The sequence below is a fragment of the Notothenia coriiceps genome, unplaced genomic scaffold (genome assembly GCF_000735185.1).
Source record: "Notothenia coriiceps isolate Sejong01 unplaced genomic scaffold, NC01 NC01_scaffold00037246, whole genome shotgun sequence".
NCBI lineage: Eukaryota > Metazoa > Chordata > Actinopteri > Perciformes > Nototheniidae > Notothenia > Notothenia coriiceps.
This window is the reverse complement of record NW_011369947.1, coordinates 6,986,681-6,995,733: the sequence shown is the minus strand read 5'-3', so window position 1 is coordinate 6,995,733 and position 9,053 is coordinate 6,986,681. Positions and strand designations below refer to the sequence as shown.

The following is a 9,053-nucleotide window of genomic DNA, read 5'->3' as shown; positions in this document are numbered from 1 at the left end:
AAACACAGTCCATTCCAGCTCAAAGCCAAAAGACCGAAAAAAAGCCACACACACACACACACACACACACACACACACACACACACACACACACACACACACACACAGTCCAGTATTCATATAAAACGTCGACAATATCAGTACTGGAGGCAAGAAGCATTAGTTTGAGCTGTGTAAGCAAATACACTTTTTTGTCTTCGTAATATGAACAGCATGCATCTTGCAGAGTATGGACGGAGATTTAGAGCGGCGGTGCCTTGGTGAATAGCCGATCTGCACCATGCGTCAGTACTGATTGCAGGTCATTGTCTATCACACTGCCCAGAGTGTTTGCTCACACGGGGAGAAAAGAGCAGAGCATCATGTGTAATGTAAGATCAGAAGGTTTCAGTATTGATCATTTCAGTCCAGAGTTGCCTCAGGCGTACAGTTAAGATGAACAGGATCAATGCACAGTCGAGACAAAATGACCAGGGATGCAACCATTTATCCAAAACATACAATCGCTCTGCCTCACGTACTGAGACAAATCCTGCAGGAGCTGCCAAGATATGAACTGAAAAATAAATATAGAGATTTAAATCAACAAAACAGTTTTTTTTACTTCTGTTCTTAATATGCCAGTTACATCTAACTATTTTATCCTGTTCTCAAAACATTTATTCCATTATTGAAATGTCTGCATATTCATTTAGAAATGCAAGAGAGCAGAGAGTTATTTACTAACCAATAATATGTTTAGACCTAATGCAAAGCCAACATATATGATAACATACTAATAAACAGATACATGTAAGAATGGTCCATACATATATTGTTTATAAGGATTAAATGTTTGAGTGTACATGATGTTTATAATTATTAGGAGCATCCTCTGGTATGTTAACAGTTAAACATAATATGTAAATGTAAACTGGTAACACACTTAATTGCATCAATATGTTACCATTATTCTGGTTTATGTTGCAAATACCTTGGATGCTTTTCAGCAATAAAACAATGCCTACAGTTTGAACTCCTGCCCTTCCCTCGCAGTGTGGTAACTGGCTTTCGTTTCTCTGAGACCAACCTCTGCAATCGCACTAAGCCTTCTCCCCCAGTAAGGCTGATATTAAATGGCTCACTGATGAACAATCTGTCAGGGTCAATCAAAGAGGGCTTGGTTTGATTATCATCACAGGAGCAAGTCAGAATCCAGAGGACTAAAGGTTTTCAAGCCCCCGACAGCACTTTAAACAAAAGGTGGAGCTATAAAAGTCACAATATGGTATTGAAAACAACACCGCTGTGGGCAATGTGTAATTACTGCAGTTTTTATCCTGGCACATATCTCTACTTTCCTGTCGGTTGATTCACAATATGAACATGTGATTCAAAGAGAGAATGCTTCCGTGTTAAAAAGAGAAGCATGCCACCAAAGATCATAAAAATAAATGTTTTATAAATAATAACCATGCAACTCTGTATCCATACAATTAAATCAAACGTTTGAATAACATGAATAATCATGCATTGCTTTCTCCAAAAGGCAGTAGACACATATAATCACTTACCCCCCCTACAGTACATGCCAGGGGGAATTCATTAAACATCTTTAAGATTTATTTTCTTTGTCTTTCTACCTGTGACAAATCATGAGGTGAACATTTTAACAGCTTGCATGTCTCAAATTACTAGGTAAACATACAGTAAATAACTTAACTTTAAAGGTTAAGTTAAAATATTAAAATAAGCATATTTGTTGGTGCATCCTTGAAAGAATGCAAGTGGTGTGCCTTTGTTCAAAATGGATGTGCATGTGTGTGCATATGTTGACATAGTCCACTTGGCAGCTGAGGCTTGCTCTTATTCCGTGGGTTAATCTATTTTGAGTGGAGGTTAATAGCACAGAAGGCTAAATGACAGACTCTTCAAATATGCAATAGTTGTTTGGATGCAGAAGTGTATCTGTCGCACAAATATGTTAGACACCAGCCAAATGATGCAACGACAACATTATATATCAATGTTTCCATTTTTCAGTTAAGTGCCATCATAGGGAGGGAGGGAGTGGCATAGAGATTCAGTGCAGCTGCAATAGTTGGGAATTGTACACGCCAAATTCATATAAGCATCCTTTTTTACTGCTTTTTTACTGCTGAGTAGGGCTGTTGCAGAGAGATGTACATAATTACTTACCCTTCGCGTCGGGCCGAACCACACCCCTTAACTGTGATATGATGACCACGGCCTGAAGTGAGATTGCTTTTATAAAACGGTTACCAAGTGTGGCAAAATGAAAGAAAAATACACACTCTAATTTAAATAGTTTTTATTAGTAAATAATGATGTTCAAAATAAAATAGTCCCTCCGCCCTCGTTGCCTTCTGCACCCAAACAGAGTGGCGAGGGTGGTTTGCTATGCAACACACACAACATAACAGCTAGCGAACACATATTAGACAGGAGCGTAAATGATCAATTATTTGGGCGGCTATCTTTATTTACATTCATTTGATGTTGCCGCTTTATTGTCCACCCACTGAAAAACTGTCCATGCATCAGTTAGAATGGCTTAAGAGGTTACTGCGTACTAGGCTGAGGTTGTTCTAGGCTGTTGGCTCGGCGTGGCCGAGAATATGGCTCCACTTTCTCCGGTCCCCGGAGAATTTGGCCTTTCCAGTTAGGTCTGGAGAGAGCTTTCGCCCTGTGGCCACTAGACGGTCATAATTTTCTCCTGCTTTGGGTTTCAAGACCCGCGATCAGTAAAGCTTTTGAATGGCGGTACTTTTCCCAGTTTGGTTCTACCTGGCTCTTCACGTAGCTCTGCATTGTTCGTTCGTTTGGTGCTGCTTTTTTTTTCTGGAGATAGGCAACTGCTCAGTCCACATCCTCCATAGTAAGGGCCACCGCCGGAGGTCGAAGTTAACCTTAATGTTTCCATTCTTTAAGCTTTGTTAGTTACGTTAGTTGGTTTCGCAAGCGGATGTTAATGTAACAGTTGTGTAACCGGTTGTTTGTAGCTGTCTCAGACGAGGAGGGATACAGTCTGACTTCGTGAAAATTAACTACAATTCACCTTGCCGTGATTATACGTGGCTCATTATATCGGCACCAGAGCTATCAAGAAGCCAATCAATGTAAGTATGATTCGCTTGATTTTGGTCACTATGTCGCTGTTTTAATAATAGGCATTTTAACTAAGAGTATGTTAGTGTTGAGGATAGCAGGCGTTTTATTGAAGGCAAGAGGAATTTGTGTCACATCACATCCCCTACTAAACCCGTCAGTGCAGGTGGACGAGACAACGGGGGGCGAGAGACGTATGTTTGCATGAACTTCCTTTACAGTGTAAATCCAATATCCATTAATATGCCCTGTGATTTTAAGTGCTCGAGTACTGGTTCTCTCCTGGTTATTTGCCACACCATGATCACCTATTCTTGCTAGAGCCAAATCGGGCCATTCTCGGGCCGCAGTAATGGCGGCCCGCGGGCCGATGCGGCCCCCAATCCCTCCTCTGTCTGTGTGGCGCCCTCAGTAATCAACAGTTTTATAGGAACAACGATCGTAATATTCTGACTGTAAGCAGAAAAAGATTAAAAAATAATGTTTCTATTTGGTTTAACTTGTAGAGTAACATGATACCGTCCACTGATTCAGCACTCTGTGCGCTTACGTCGCGAGCTATGCGTTCAGCCGTAATGATTTAGCACAATACGCGGTAAAATAGATCTGTGACCGCATTGTGTGTGTAGTGTGTGTTATGTTTCTGCGCGGGAAACCTCTGACATAGAAACCACCGGCTGTTGTTATGTCTGTGCTGTGACGTTCTAGTTGCCGCTGTCACTGAATTCTCTATAGCTTCACATCGTATTGACCATCTGCGATTGTGCGCAACCAGTTTAATATTTTAAAACGCAAGACGTTGCTTATTGAAATCAGATGAAATCAAACGTCACGTGACCTAACCGTGTTATCTATTGATTAGAACGCTTTCATCATAATTCAGCGGGATAGTTGTGCTGTGGACATCAGAGTGGGGCTTGATTAGGATGTTCCTGTGTGACATTCATTATTGTGGCACCAGGAATGCAGAGAGCAGGCTATTAGTGCTTTAAGGTTCAAGTTAGAACACTAATATCTGGTATGTTCATTACTCATGTGTATGTCATCTTAATCGGTACTAAATTACTCATAGGCACATGACATGTGCCATTGACCTCCTACAGTGTTATCTATAGATTTCCATCCGCTCGAGAGTAGAGTTCTAGTTGTTTACGAGCACTTTGAGCGTGTCTGTACACGGACGCTACTATTGGCCGTAGAGCATGTTGGGGGACATCATGTCCGGTAGTGACATGCATGCTGGGGTATCCCACTGCAGCCTGTCTGTGTTGCTTTGATACCATATTGTGCTTTCCAACTTTGACAGATCGTGTGTACACTGTTGATCACGGGACATACTGACTGACGTTGGTAATCACACGTTATAGGATTAATGACTACTCATAATTACTTTCTTCTCTAGCGAGCCTGTTACACTTCTACTAAGTTTGCCTATACTCTTGTTCTCGCTTTGCTAACGGTAGTGTCATACTCTCGATAACTTGTAGCTAGCCATGGCCTTTCCCCATCTGCAGGTGCTATTAATCCTGCTTTATACCTGTCATCGTTTGGTTACTTCTCACTCAGTGCTTACAGGTAGCTGATCACACGTGATAAATGTAGTATGGATATGTTATGGTCTTAGGCGACTTGCTGGACTTGATGTGGGCCATAGAAGCCGGGCTCCTGGCATACTAGTAATAATCAGCTACAGTAAAGGCCCATGTTACGGTGGGCTGACGTGGTCTGGTAGCTCATCTCTTAGGCAGTATCCCGGCAACTTCTGTGCGCTGGGAGAGTTGGGTGAGTGTTCAGAAGTGTCCTACTGCCATAAGGCGAAGCACATGTCCCCATATCATTCGTTCATGTATTCTAACAGTTTGATTTACAATTGTATGCGGATACACCCGCTGAGTAGGCCAAACTCGGTTATTGGTAGCTTATTATAGAGACATCGTGAATTTAGAGATCTAAGCGTCCACATTCAGCTTCTCTTTCCGTGGTACAGACGGGAAGCGACGTTGATGCGCATCTTAGACTACTGGAAAATAAACGTATATACCCCAGTACGATTGTTCGATCTCACGTCGAAAGATTCCTAATGATGTTCGTCTGGTGCAATCACTGACCGACCCTGAAGCGATAAAGTAAGTATCATACGAGATATGTGTCACAGCAGCTGTAGTTACTGCTAAAACTGCCAATGTTTCACTGTCATCTTCTCTAGTCGCCTGCCCACCATCTGATCAATGATGACATGTGAACCGACATGTCATCATTTCTGTTCCGGCTGGTAGTCTTTGGTGGTGCCGCAAACAATGTCTTCGTGAATGATTGGACGCAGTCCACTTCTGGGGTAAAGACCTGGTCTGATGAATAGAGACGGGCTTCATTCTAGCTCCTCTGGATTTTGACATTAGGCTTGCCTGCTCGATGGGCTCTTATATTTCTAATTCAACCCCAAATCGTGTGGCTTAGTTTCTTGACTCGCTCCTAGACAGCCTGATCTCTTTGTGTTGTCAATCAGTTGAACCTCTCCTTCAATACTTCAGCCCTCCCTATATATGTGGGGGGAGAAGGCTGGTGGTGCGATCGCAGATACGATGTGTTAAGGTTTGGAGTATAGTGTTAGGTGTTGGGAGGCGGGAATCATAGCCATAGCAAGCCCGGCTCCGCAGTGCTTAGAAAAGTCTCATCAGTCAGGTGAACTAAACGAAGCACGCATATTACCAACACGCTCCAGCGTGAGATTAAGCCGGGTGTAGGCGGCGAGGAGTTCAAACCTGGTAGAGAACGGTATTAGGTTTTCATTTGCTGTACTAATAAGGCTCGAGATACGCGCTCATCTCTCGCAGAGCTAAACCTCGCATACACGCAGCGGATGCAGGGCAAGATTGTGTGATGCTTAGAGCTGGTCAGGTTAGCAACGGGAGCATTAACGCTCGATACACTCTGACCAGGGTTCTCTACTGCTCTCAACTGCGTTTCTGAACACTTCACATGTGAGCGCGTTATTCTCGCCTCCCACTCACAAGCGTGCACATCTCGCTGAAGAGAACATCACCAACTCTGGTTACGGTTGTGTTAGCCCTCTGATTTGAGACACAGTTAATCCTTATTTAACGAGGACCGAAAGCGTCCACTAGTCACTAATGTGGCTAATTCCTGGGGACCATTCTTACAGGTCTCAGATCTGGCTGTTACGTGTCTGATACCGTTTGTGAGGCGCGCAATATCTATATAGTGACTTGGCTGCTGCTTTCATAAATTAATAAGCGGTTACATAAAACTACTCAGTGTATGGAGTGGTTGTTTTTCAACGTCTAAAACTAACTCTCTGCTCTCTGCTTTCTAAGAATTGGAATAGAGTGGCGTAGGACATTTCATTAGTATGGTTCGTATTACAGCTTTTATTTCAGAATGCACCGACGAACCTGTAAATGGTGGAGGTTCGGAATGATTAGTTAGTTTATAGCTAGGAACACAATGTCTTGACACATATAGATCATTCTCATGGTCCCGTCATCCACCAAATACTGAATATAGCTGACATATATGTGAGACGCTTGTCTGATATTTCATGCTGACTGGTTGTACCTGGTTTCGGTGCCCAGCAAACAATTGTGGGCTTCTGTGTATATATATTTTTGGCACAGCCTTCTGAGGGTACAACTAGATGTTCTTGGCTAGTACATGACGTGACGAGACGTGACTCTATTCTTTGTTCTACCTTTGTGAAGGTGCAAATTCATTTCGCCCAAACTTTCAGGGCTTTGTGACTTAATCCCATGCGTCAGCATGGCGCTTTGAGACCAGGGAGCAGAGTCGCGAGTCGTTACATGTGTGACTTCTTGCGCTCCTCCCTGGCGATGTTTGGTCATAAGAGGAATGGTGCATTCCCCCTGGTCGCAATATTTGGTCTCGCACTCGAATATAGACATTAAATCCTGTCTCCTCTATAACTTGATACTGACCCTGGAGGGCAACTCTGGACTGAAATGATCAATCACTGAAACCTTCTGTCTTACATTACACATGGATGCTCTGCTCTTTTCTCCCCGTGTGAGGCAAACACTCTGGGGCAGTGTGATATGACAATGACCTGCAATCAGGTACTTGACGCATGGTGCAGATCGGCTATTGTCACCAAGGGCACCGCCGCTCAAATCTCGCGTCCATACTCTGCAGATGCATGCTGTTCATATTACGAGGGACAAAAAAGTGTATTTCTTACACAGCTGTGCGTGTGATCTGACCCTAGAGCAACTTTACATATGCTCAGGTGATAAACCCTGATTATTAGAATTGAGAGCGTGTCGTATTATATTAATTAACCTAATTATTAATAAGTAAAATATTTGAGAGCACAATGTTGTGTGTGTGTCGTAGCAGGTGTCGTGCTCGCTGTGAATACATAGTGTGTGTATAGATGTGTTGTGGTCTGTTGTATGATCAGTGTGAAGTGATCTTATGCTGTATGCTAAAGCGGGCTTTATTTTCTCGCGCTCAAATGATGGTTCATTTTCGCTTGGCTTAGGATTATGGAACTGTGTAGATTACTGTCTGTTGAAGATTAATGTAACTGAGGAAGCTCTCACTGACATTAACATCACTCTTTCGTGTATTGACGCTACTGCTACGAAAGTATGCTACAAGCATATCACCATATTTAGATTGTTGTGCACGAAGACTTGCGTCTCGGCAGACCATTATTCTCAAATACCTTGTCTCTACTTGTTCTCTGCGTAGGCACGGTTCATCTTCCTGTGATTGCTTTCTTCCGTATTCGGGAAGTTGTTCTCTTGCAATATTCACTGATCTATCACATAACGATATAGTAATTATCAACTGTTATCCATACATGCAACATAATTGTAATTATATGTATAAGTGGTGCGTTTGTCAAAGTGGCTTTCATGTGTGTCTCTCCGATCCTACAGTCATTACTCAGATGCCAGCCGACCGTCGGTTGTAAGAAATTTGTCTCAGAGAATGCCCCTGAGATACTACAATGTTTGTAAGTCTGTTAGTACGTTGCACTACAATCTCCTGTGTATCAGATAGTCTTTATCATGTAATTTCTTCTGCAGTAGTGTCTCGCTATATCACAAAAACTTTATGAGTACTTAAACACAAGATAAGGTAGCGTTGAAACCACCATCGCCTCTCTCTCGTACGCGCTCGCCCTTTAATATTCATGTTTGACGATCGCTAACACCTAAAAAAAGAACAATTTACTGTTGCATTGAGTCTAGTGTTAGATTCTGTTTGGTTTCTGTACAGAGTGTAATAACCACCCACTGCTATAAATCCACCGCTCGGTTGACCTTGTTCTGTACTTATGGTAACTTGAATTAGGCTAACTGATAGTACGATATCACGCATATCCTGCGTTTATACCGACCATTTCTTAGTATAACTATATGATTGATCTCTAGACCTGATTTCATTCCAACTGTGATGACAGACATTACGGTGAAAGCTCCTAGTGCAGCAGAAACTCCTCATCATGCTCTTGTTATTGAGAACAATTTAAGGAAGACGATTTTCTCGTACGAATATCTTTGTGAAGGCGTCGATAGCATGTCTGCATGTAGGGTGGAGGACTTATACTAATATAGATACACATCGCACAAATTGGAATCACTGTTGTTGATATGTGCATCACAGATTGCGCTGCGAATAAAATTAGTAGCTCTTGTGGTATGCTCCTTTTTGAATTGAAAGAAGAAAATCATAAAAACAATTGATGATTGATATTACACCACTCTGACATAGGGCAGAAGTGAGATTTGGGTTTCAGCCAGCTACTATTTATTTCTCAGTAATTGTTTGTCCCTACCTTATTTCCTGTATTGCTCTTCTTCTTGATGATGTTTTTTGGCTATATGGTTTGCCTTCCCTGTATGTGTTGCGTGGAGAGATGAATTGCATTTGTTGCAAGTTTGTTGGGTGCGTGCTCTCTG

At 42.3% G+C, this 9,053-nt stretch overlaps 1 long non-coding RNA gene across 1 annotated transcript in view; it reads right to left on the bottom strand.

Annotated features, from left to right (window-relative positions):
• Positions 1 to 6,273: 6,273 nt before the first annotated feature.
• The window catches only part of LOC104965667 (uncharacterized), a 19,497-nt gene continuing 16,717 nt past the window's right edge, over positions 6,274 to 9,053 (bottom strand). The window contains exons 2-3 of the long non-coding RNA XR_800562.1: positions 7,773 to 7,777; positions 6,274 to 6,284 (exon numbers count right to left, since the gene is read on the bottom strand). This is a non-coding gene — a long non-coding RNA (uncharacterized lncRNA). The remainder of the gene's footprint in view (positions 6,285 to 7,772; positions 7,778 to 9,053) is intronic.